Here is an 11,787-nt window from a genome sequence, read left to right on the forward strand (position 1 = left end):
TTGCGTCCATCACCTCTTTAGAGATACCCGAGAGAGAGTCTAAAGAAAGAACCTAAGACTTGAGAGAGCTAGTTTAGAATCTAGACTTGAGAGAGCAAGATTAGATCTGCATAAGCAAGAGATAGAGACTTAAAGATAAGCTCTGTTTGTCAACATGCATCGTATGCACCCTAGAGATAGGTTATAGTAGTATGCAGTCACCTTGTTTGTGTGTCAATCGTCATCGCATAGACAAGAATAGATGGTTATGTATAAGTCCTATAGATATCATCGCATATATCGCATGCGTTCTAAAACTAGAAGCCATAGAATTTGCATTGAGAGATGATTTGTTGTTGTATATATGTAGCATGACCGAATAACATGAACGCAATCATAGAAAGTGTTAGTTAAACCCCTTCTCAACTCATTCCCCCGCATACTCATCACATCTTTTGTATTATTAACACTTTTTTCAACTCCACCGCATACATTTTATACTATAAACAACAAACCAACCAACCACTTGATTTATTTGTTACCGCAAAGTGATCTAAAAATTACCATCGCATATTGTTTTCCTTAGTCCCTGAGTTCGACTCTGGGCTTACCAGGAAACTCAGTAGGGTTTATACTTGGATCTTGCTGAGAAAACTTGCTTGCACAACACATTTTCGACCATCACATTCTTACCATTATTTAATCGCATAATAACACGCATCAAGTTTTTGGCGTCGTTGCCAGGGACTTCGACAATACATTGTGCTAATGGTAATTTTCTTATTTTCTTTGCAGCTTTCAATCTCTGGCGAATTACTACCTAGAGATTGAAAGAACATTCCAACGATGATTGAGAACCAACCGCCAACAATAGCAAGACAGATCTCCAAGAATGGCGGAACAACTGAAAGAGAGGGCTGCAAACGCAAATAATATAATGGCCAACCCCATCCTCTTGGCGAATGATCGCAATAGACCCATTTGGGACTGTGCATCGCCCAACCTATATGATTTCTCCCCAGGATTCATGAGGCCTGCTTTGGACGGATCAAGGTTTGAAATGAAACTGCTTATGTTGCAGATGATTCAAACAGTCGGACAGTTTGGTAGAAGGCGTGGTGAGGATCCGCATGCCCATCTCAGGAGTTTCATTGAAATCTGCAACACTTTTATGTTCCCAAATATCTCTGCCGAGGAGGTTCGACTAATGCTGTTCCCTTTTTCCTTATGCGATCAAGCAAGGAAGTGGCCTATTCTCTCGAACCAGGGGAGATAACATCATGGGAACAAGTAGTGGAAAAGATCGTGAAGAAATACTTCCATCCAATGGAGAATGCAAAAAGGAGGAAGTTAATTACGAATTTTAAACAGGAAATTGACGAATCGCTCAGTGACGCCTGGGTGAGGTTTAAGAGGTTGGTAAGAGATTTCCTGCATAATAGCTTATCAGATTGCCTACAGATGGAGATTTTCTACCACAGACTAAACCCTGCATCGCAGACGACTGCCAATGCGGCAGCAGCTGGTGGTTTGCTTGATAAAACTTACGATAAGGCGAAAAGTATACTTGGTCGCATATCCAAAAATCACGAGGACTAGAGAGAAAGCGATCAAAGATTAAGAATTAAAGACAGTGACGCAAACAACAGGGCCATCACATCCTTACAAACAAAAATGAACGCGATGATGAGTTTGATACAAGGCATCACAATTAATAGCACGGGAACGCAAAAAGGATAGGTCAACGCAATTATTCAAACAACCACAAGTTGTGTCATCTGTGGAGAAGCACATCCGATGGAAGAATGCCCAAGAAATCCGCAATCAATATGCTTCATAAAGAATAACCCCTATTCCGATACGTACAACCCCAGATGGAGAAACCACCCCAATTTCGCATGGAAAAATGAACAACAAATCTTTCAACCAGTGGCGCAAAAGGAAGGGCCACCAGGATTTTTCTTGCGAACAAACGGTCAAATGCATAACCAAACCAGCAGTTCGCAGGCACCGCAATCTTCATCCTTAGAGAGGTTGTTGAAGCAATATATTGAGAAGAACGAATCAGTGCTTTAGAATCAAGAAACGTTCATCCAAAATCTTGAAATTCAGCTACGACAGATTGCGGGCAAACTCAAAAATAGATCGCAAGGAGCGTTGCTGAGCTTAACTGAGCTCCCTCGCAACTCTGGGCTATATAAAAGGAACAATACTTAGCAGTCTCTTTGCTAAGCGAAAAAATGACAGCGGAAGTAGGGGAGGAACCCATCACGACCAACTTGAATGCAGTACAACCGAGGACCTGTTGACATATGATTCAGAAGAGCCTGAGAAGATGAACCCAGAAGTTTCATCCACCTTCAAGCCTCTAGAACACGAGATAGAAGAAGTCCAGCTACCACCATTCCCGCAAAGATTGAAAAAGAAATAGAATGATGAAGGAAAGATCACTATAATGGCAGTAACACAAAATACGATGATCCCACCAAAAATTTGCAACCCAGGAATCTTCACGATACCATGCTCAATTAGAGGGGTCAACATTGGTCAAGCACTACGCGATCTTGGGGTGAGTATAAACATAATGCCGCTATCAATCTTCGAACGATTGAATATGGGCAAACTCACGCTCACAACAGAGACTCTCCTACTTACGGACAGATCCTGAATACATCTTGAAGGAGAGCAGTCCGGCTAGGCTTCTTCTTCTCTCATTCCACAGTCTTTCTGCTCTGCAATGTAACAACTTGACATTGCTTTTTTCTGTACCCCCTGGATTGCGTGGAAGTTCCATTGAACTCCGAAGGGCCCCTTGTGGTCTATTCTTGAGTTTGCCTGCGATCTGGCCTATATGAATTTCCAGGTTGTGGATAGACGTCGCTTGGTTTTGAAGCACTGTTTCGTTCTTTTCAATATATTGCTTCAACAAACTTTCCAAACAGGAAGATTGCGGCGCCTGTGAACTGTTGACTTGATTATGCGTTTGACCGTTGGTTCACGGGAAAAATCTGAGTGGCCCTTCTTTTTGTGCCACTGATTGAAAATTTTGCTATTGATTTTTCCACGTGAAGTTGGGGTGGTTTCTCCACCCAAGGTTGTACATGTTAGAAAACGGATTATTCTTCACAAAATAGACTGATTGTGGGTTTCGCGGGCATTCCTCCATTGGGTGTCCTTCACCGCAAGTAGCACAACTTGTGGTCGTCTGGTTAATTGCATTCACTTGCCCATTATGTGTTGTTGGGCTATTGATTGCTTTGACTCGAGGAAAAATAGAAAAGAAAGATGCGATGGAACCAGAGATTGCATCCACCTCAGAGCTCAAAGAATAGGGGACCGTAAGAATACAACTGCCACAATTCCCTCAAAGACTCAAAAAGAAGAAAAATGATGAGGTACAGTATCAATGCTTCATGGATATGCTAAAACAGTTGCATATTAACATTCCGTTCACTGAAGAAATTGAGGAGATGCTCGCATATGCAAAGTTTCTAAAGGATATGGTGACAAAGAAGAGAGGCATTGATAAGTTCACAATGGTGGCTTTGACGTAGAGCTCAAAATCTATAATCCCACCGAAAATGCGCAACCCTGGGAGTTTCACTATACCTTGCTCTATTGGAGGATTATACATCAGTCAAGTGCTATGCGATCTTGAGGCCATCATTAACTTGATGCCTCTGTCAATTTTCAAGCAGCTGAATGTGGGGCAACTTGTGCCCACGACGGTGACTCTCCAGTTAGCGGATAGATCTCTTGTGCATCCAGAGGGGAAATTAAAGGATGTTCTAGTTACAATCGACAAATTTATATTACCAACAAACTTCATCATCCTGGACTACGAAACAGACAAAGATGTGTCCATCATTCTGAGGTGACCATTTTTATCTACCGGTCACGTCCAAATTGATGTGTATAAAAGAGAGATCACGCTAAGCGTGAATGGACAGAAGCTCAGGTTTGACATTATCCGAGCCATGAAATATCCTGATTAAGAAGACCTCAATGAATCCGACGATGAACAAAGTTTGAATGACGAAGAGAAGCCTGAAGATGAGGATGTGATTGCATCCATTGTAGCATGTAATGCGATCATAGAAAAAACAACCAAAGAATATGAGATGATCACATCCCAATAAGATAAGCCGACAGTGAATGAAGAAACAAAAAAAACAAAACCATCCTTGAAACAACCACCAACAATAGAGCTGAAGACCCTTCCTAACCACCTGAAGTATGCATTTCTCGGGTAGAATAAAAAGATACCTATAATCATTTCCTTTGCACTTAATAAAGACCAAGAAAATGCGCTGCTGAGCATTCTGAGAAAGTATGCAAAAGCAATTGGCTGGACGCTTGCAGACATTAGAGGAATCAATCCACATACTGCATGCATAGAATTCGTCTCGAAGAGAATCACAAAGGATCGATCGAACATCAGCGCAGACTCAACCCTACGATTAAGAAGGTCGTAAAGAAGGAGATAATCAAGTGGTTAGACACGAGCATCATCTATCCAATAGCCGACAGCACATGGGTCAGCCCCGTGCAATGCGTACCAAAGAAAGGAGGGATGACGATAGTCCCTAATACAAATAACGAACTAATACTACAAAGGACCATCATGGGATTGTGAATTTGCATGGACTACTGCAAATTAAATGCGACAACAGAGAAGGATCATTTCCCTTTGCCTTTTATCGACCAAATGCTAGATCGCCTAGCTGAAAATGACTTCTACTGCTTTTTGGATGGGTATGTCGGCTATAACCAGATCATGATCGCTCCTGAAGATCAAGAAAAAACCACATTCATCTAACGCATAACATCGTCTAGATATAGCTTAAACTACGTTGGGAGATAATCTCTCAACAAACAATATCTCGTCAGAGAATAGATGGAAAATAGGCATCGAGAGACATTCTCCCGACGTACGACACTTATGCATCGAGAGTTTATCCTAACTCCCAACGATGTCTATACCTCGTTGATAGATAGGATATCCCCTGAGATCAACGTTTCATCAACGGTTGTTCCACCTCTCCTAACGGTGTCAATGTCGTTGGGAGTTTGTTAAACCGACTGGATTTCATTTTTCAATATCTTGATGCCTTGTAGTTCGTCCAGAGATATGCCTACTCCCAATGTCGTTGTCGGGAGATTGGGCCTAGTTTTTTTTTAATATATTCCACTAATTGTTTTTTTTTAAAACTTTGAACTGCCTATAACCTAAAATTGATCCCAAATCAACAATATTAAGGAAATCTAAAGTTTTCACATACATTGAGATTAAACAAAAGTTGTTCATAGTATTACTTGCTACATAAAAGAGAGAGAAGTGTACTAGATAATAATGTTTACATATAGACTAGTGGGTCCATCAAAATACATCTTGCAGAACATATAGGAGAAAGTTTGTTGACCATGTAGTGAGCTCGTGACTTCAGAAAGCATTTTTTAGAGAAAAAATTGAGGATGCATATTAAGATGCAAACATAGACAAGTCCGCAAGTTTAGATAGTATGCAAAGTAGGATAACTCGAGCGCAGCGGGTAGAAAGTTATATAATAAGAATAAAAAAAAACTCAACATAAAAAATAAAAAGAAACAAAAGGTTAAGAATTCTTTTTTGTCTCTCAAGTTTCATAAAGTGTATACACTTGGTTCCTACATTTTCATTAATAATGATTTGGTCTACATACTTTAAAAATCAATTTAATCCTATTAAAAATTTTGTTAGCTTATCATTTATTTCATTTGATTTGTACAACCTTCATTGGAAAATATTGACCTCATTGAAAAGGATACCATTATGCATGATATTGGCTTCAAATCGATAAAAAAATTGGATGAAAATATTTTAAATCATACCTAAACCTAAATGAATGAAAAGAAACACATAGAATCCAAGGCTAACTTACATACCCTTTTTCTATGAGAAGAATATAAACAAACCATATTAATTAATCGATGTAAATCTTATCCAAACAATATTAGTTCTCAACTATTAATATATATTATTTTATTATTTAAATATATTTTCTTAAGGTAATTGCAATAGGTAGCATTTTTAGGGCTAATAATTAAGTGTTTGTCAATATTTTTTTTTTTTTAAATACAAACATAGAAAAGTGTGTCAATGATAAACTTTATTGCCAATATACTCCTATTAACGATATAGCCTATCAATAGTAGACTTCGAGAATTAGATCTTAATTTTTCTATATCTACATTTTTTTTTTTTTTTGCAATGAGCCATATTTGTTGATACTTTGGAATTTACTATCATATTTAAGTCTATAGCAACTTTTTTAAAAAATAATAAAAACATAGCAAAGTGTCTCAATGATAGACTTAATTGTTGATGGACTCCTATTAACGATAAAGGCAACTTTTTCAAAAAATAATAAAAACAAGATACATTAAAGATAAAGATAGAAAGGATAAGGGATACAAAAAATTCGTACTTTTAGAAAGGTCTAAAATACCCTTATGCGCGAGTATAAAAGAGTAGTGGAATTACTTATTCCCACATCTCTCCTCCAAAGTCCAATCTTTTTAGTGGCAAACCAAAAAGAAAACAATGAGCACACAATTTTTGGCATTTCCGATAGCTCTCACAATAGCATGGAGTGATAACAACGAATACTGGAAATAGAACAAGGTGGAATGTTGCGGGTATAATATTAAGCCCAAATTTTATTTGTTCATTACCGAAATCTTTCATTATTGTCCACTCTTTTGTTCTTGGTACATAACAATATAAACTAATTATTAATTTCATTATGCATCAATGAGTTATAGATCGTGCTAGACTTTTATCATCCAATGGTAGAAGTCTATCGCGGTCTATCATTGATAGACGGTGTCATTTTGCTATATTTATAAATAAGTTGGCTCATTTTTCTTTATTTGAAAACAATCCCATATCTTATGCTATATTATATTATTATGAGATATAAAAACATGTGCTCAAGTTCAATTTTGAATAAGCTTAATACTTTTGATTTAATTCTAAATAAATTAAAATAAAATAGGATTTATTGTTTTAAAAGAAATTAGTTTTATCCCTAAAACAAGAGGAAAAATAATATAATTTAGTAAGAATGTGTTTGGTCGAGTTTGGAGGGAAAAAAATGCCTTTACTCAATGTAATTTCTCATTATGGTGTTTAAAAACTTGCAGTTACACAATTGAAGAAGCAGAGCTTCTTCAGATATCTTGGTTTGATTGTGTTGGACATGAGTTCTTCTAGTTTCAAACAAAATACTTGGTACACAGTAAATATGGAGGTGATGTTGAAAGATAATACCAATAGATGAGATCTTCCTGTGACCAAAAAAATCGTGATGCCAGATGGGAGTGCGGAAGAGTCTCAAGAAATACTACAGAAAAAGCCAAGAAACGAGTGGTTCAAGATCTTGATAGGAAAATTCTTACTTTGGAGCAGTGAGTTGGTCCGATTTCAGTTGTCTCAACTTGGAACACATTGAAAGTCGGGGATTATCATAAGAGCCTTTGTGGTGGAAACATAAAAATGAGCATGAGAACAATATGTTAAGAGATAAATATAAAGTAATAGAATGAAATGACAAATAATAGGTCCTTTTACTTACAAGTAAGAAGGGTAAATTTAAACACTTTATGTTTTAGCTATGTGTTAAACGTTGAATACTATGTAATACCATGTGAAAAGATAAATAATACAACCTTTTGCATATTAGTAAGGTTAGTTTAAACACTTTAGTATGATTTTCAATCAAATGTGTATTGTGAATCAATACCAAGATCTAAGTGAATTTAGATAAGTTCTTTCCATCTAACTAGCATATAAGGAAGAAACTAATAACCTAAATAGTCCGTAGTAGATGGATAAGGTTGGGTACCTTATGTTTGTGACACTACGGTTACGACCCGCTTTGTAGGTGTTACAAATATTGTAAAGTACTACAAATGATATGATCCTAATCATTCATGTGGAGACATGTGAGCGAGGGTATCCTACACAAAGAGTTTGTATAAAATCGAACCACGAAATGATTAGTCTCTTTATATAACGCCGTTAATAATAGAGACTTACATTTCATTAGGATGACCATAGGTGACATGACCTGAATCGTGAGTGAGTTGTGAACTCTTACTCATGAAGGAGGTCCTTTGATTTTTATGGGTGAGAGTGGCCAGATTGCCAACTCAACAAACCTACCATTTTGGGGATTCGTCTAATTGAGGAGCTGGAATAGAGCTATACTAAACAAAATTCACTGCTTCCTCGATGTAGGGGCAAGTAGATAAATTGCTCTCCTAAGGGCTGATTTCAAGTCTTGAACATAGTGGCCACACCCTCTCCTTGCTCGAGAGGGACTTGGTCATAGTTGGACTATGACTTATTGTTCATTAGAGGAATCGGTGGTACTTAAAGAGTTAGATGTAACTATAGGGACAAGCCGATAATTTTGGCCTAGCTTGTACTTACGAGCAATTTGTGAAGGGTCATCGCACTGTTGATTGGTGATATCCACTGGATGCAGAAATTTATCTGTAGTGCAAAGAGTGCAGCTGTCGGTCTTTAGTGGATGACCGACAGTTAACAGATGTTGAGTAATTTAATTTAAGAGTTTAATTAATTATCTGAGTACCGTTGGAGCTTCAATCTATAGGCCCATAAGGTCTCCTCTATAGCTTAACAAGGATTTAATTGAGAATTAATTTTGGATTAATTTGAAGTGTTCGAATTCGTTAAGGGAATTAATTATACATCATATAATTAATTAAGTTAATTATATATGAGATATAATTCATATAATATATTTGATACATTATAATATAAGGTAATATAAGAGGAATTTGAATATGATTCAAATACTAATTAAATGAATGAGATTCATGTAATTAAATTTAATATAAATATGATTTATATTAAATACCATAAATAAGTTGAGAGGAATTAAATATTTGAATATGATTCAAATATTAATTATAGGGATGAGATTCATATAAGTGAATTTAATATAAATGTGATTTATATAAGTTCTATGTATTGTTGAGAGAAAATAAATCTATAGGCTATGTTGTATTTGATGCAATATAAAACTATACGTTATATGTTATTTTTGATATAACATATAGTATGTATAGATATAATAAAGTAGTTGTTATATATATATTTTTTATTATTATTAATTTAATTTAAACTAATCAAAGGGAAGGAGTTACAACTCCCTTCCCCCATATACTCTCATTTAATAACGTGGGTTGTAAAAGAATCAAGGGTTGGAGATTCATCTTCTTCCTCAATTTTCTTTGAGAGAAGAGTTATCTCTAGAAAAACTAATACAAAAAAGAAAAGTTCGTCACATCCCTCTCCTCCTCTCCATCTCCTTCCCTCTTCCAAGGATTCAAGCTGCTTGAATCCTTTGTCCCAAAAGAATAGAGATGGTTCTCAAGTGGTTGTGTCCCGTTTGGAGAAGGAGATCCATTCATGACTTGTTTGAGGGATTCTTGAAGAGTAGTTTTCAAAGATAAGGACTTATGAAACCCTAAGTTTTCCTTTATTGTAGCATGCTATAATTTATATAAATGCATATCTTATTTTTATTTACTGTAAAACTTACATTCAATGAAAAATGGAATTTGGGTCAATCTTGCTTCCGCTCAAGGATCTCTCCATCAGTTAGAGTTCCTTCATAGATCTCATGGTCTGAATTATTAGGGAGAATGTGAAAGGAAATTGACATATCATATACATCATTTTCCTCCCACGTTGTGTTTTAAACCTAGGGTTCGTTACTTAGGTAAATTCGACTAACAACTTATTTAAGTGTATTTTTAAATTGGCCCAATATAAATCTAATATTGGATAGTTAACAATATATGATTCTTGTTTATTAAATACTTTAATAAACCTAATCATGTATTGCATGCTTATAAAATATTTGTCTAGTTCACCTCCAGGCCGGTTCTCAAGTAGGGGTGTTTCATTTTCATTTGCTTAAATACCCCAACCTTAGACATAATCTTCCTTAGACAAAGGTCTCTTATAAAAAATTATTTTAAAAATTTAATCTTTTATTATTTCCAATTTAATCCTAGTAAAAAATTAAATGATTAACCTATTTCTAATCATATTAGAAATAATTCAACGTGGGTCTAGTTAAATTAATTTTAAATTATTTAAAATAATTGAAACTTACGTTTGCATGTAACTCTTGATCATATATTTTAATTCTAATCATTAAACTTATAACACTTATAAAATTAATGAAATAATTAAAACCTATAATCATGCATCTACTGACATTAATTAAATATAACACTTATATTTACTAAGTAATGTCATGCTCAATGCAATTTCATTTTCATTATATATAATGTAACACTTATATTATAAACTAATAAAAAAAATAACACATCCATCATGTTCGGTTGATGCCCTAAATTTTGTAGGGTCCTATAGTTTGTAAACATTGTATGAACAAAGTCTTATGTGATTAATAATATTTGATATTTTATTCACTTTATCTATAAAATATGTGATATTTTAGTTGCATTAACCACAAACTAATAAACCAATATCCAAGGTTATCATTGTAACTTAAACATTTATGTGGAGACATACAGGTGGGTCATGTTTAAGTGATAACCTAAATTACAATTGTTGTAAAGTGCTACAAATGGTTTGATCCTGATCATTCATGTATTAGATATGCGGGTGGGGATATTCTATACAAAGAAGTTTGTATAAGACCGGACCACAAAATATTTAGGTCCCCTAGGTAGCTTGGATAAAGTCGAGAACCAGTATTTGGGTTAATTTGAAATGTTCTATTGAGAAGGGGAAGTTCGATTATATATGATATAATTGGACTGGTTAATTATATATGATATAATTGGCTAAATGTATGAGATACATTATTTTGGAGGAAATTAGATATAAATATGATTTATATCAAGTAGGGGAGAAAATAATATAGTAGATATGTGATATCAAACTATAGGTTAAAAATATAATATGATTGTATTTATTAATTAATTAGTTTGTTAATTATATGATAATTAATCCCAAAATCACGTTTGAACGTGGTTAGTGGGAATGAGTCGGTTATTGTAACCAATGAAATAAAAATGAAATTATTTCATTTTGATCGTCCGGTCCAAAAAAGAAAGAGAGTGCACGTTGGTAGAATTCTAAACGATCGCCTAAGTCAATCGAGAGCCTATGTGATAGTTGATCTTCGTCTAGACGATCGTCCACCTCGCGCCTAAACGATCGCACACTTGTTCCTACACGATTGCATAGCTTCTCTAACGATCGTATAGTGTGCCGATTTTACTAAACGATCGTATACCATTTACTAAATGATCGTTCAGTAAAACCTAAACGATCGTGTAGCTTCTCCTAAACGATAAGCATTCTGCTATGCGATAGCGTCTTTTTCCCTCCCACTTGTTTATATTCCTCCTTCCTCTACCAAATTCACCAAAGATCACGCTTTGGGTTCTCACTCTGAGAATACCCAGGGCTCTTTTCTGGTGGTGTTGTCCCCACAGCGTTCGTGTTTGTGATTGTTCGTGCTACTGCAGTCGACGCTTCTGCTGGGCGTTGGTAGATCGTGTGGAGGTTTTCCGCTACTTGGTGTGTCGAAGTGTGAAGAACTTCTTCAACTGGTATGGCACTCATTCTCTTGTTATTTTGTTGTTCATAGCATGCCGATAATTAGTGTTTTTTTGCATAACTATATGTCAAATGTATATTGTTGTATTTCGGTCACTGTGAGATCGGAGCGATCTGAACGCGCTCATAGAACT

At 35.6% G+C, this 11,787-nt stretch overlaps 1 non-coding gene across 1 annotated transcript; it reads right to left on the reverse strand.

Annotated features, from left to right (window-relative positions):
* Positions 1-1,317: 1,317 nt before the first annotated feature.
* LOC150037887 (small nucleolar RNA R71) lies at positions 1,318-1,424 on the reverse strand. The gene has a single exon (XR_016528045.1). It is a non-coding gene; the product is annotated as a small nucleolar RNA R71 (small nucleolar RNA).
* Between the last annotated feature and the right edge of the window lie 10,363 nt (positions 1,425-11,787).

The sequence above is a fragment of the Benincasa hispida genome, chromosome 2, assembly GCF_027475165.1.
Source record: "Benincasa hispida cultivar pf3 chromosome 2, pf3_genome.v1.1, whole genome shotgun sequence".
Lineage (NCBI taxonomy): Eukaryota > Viridiplantae > Streptophyta > Magnoliopsida > Cucurbitales > Cucurbitaceae > Benincasa > Benincasa hispida.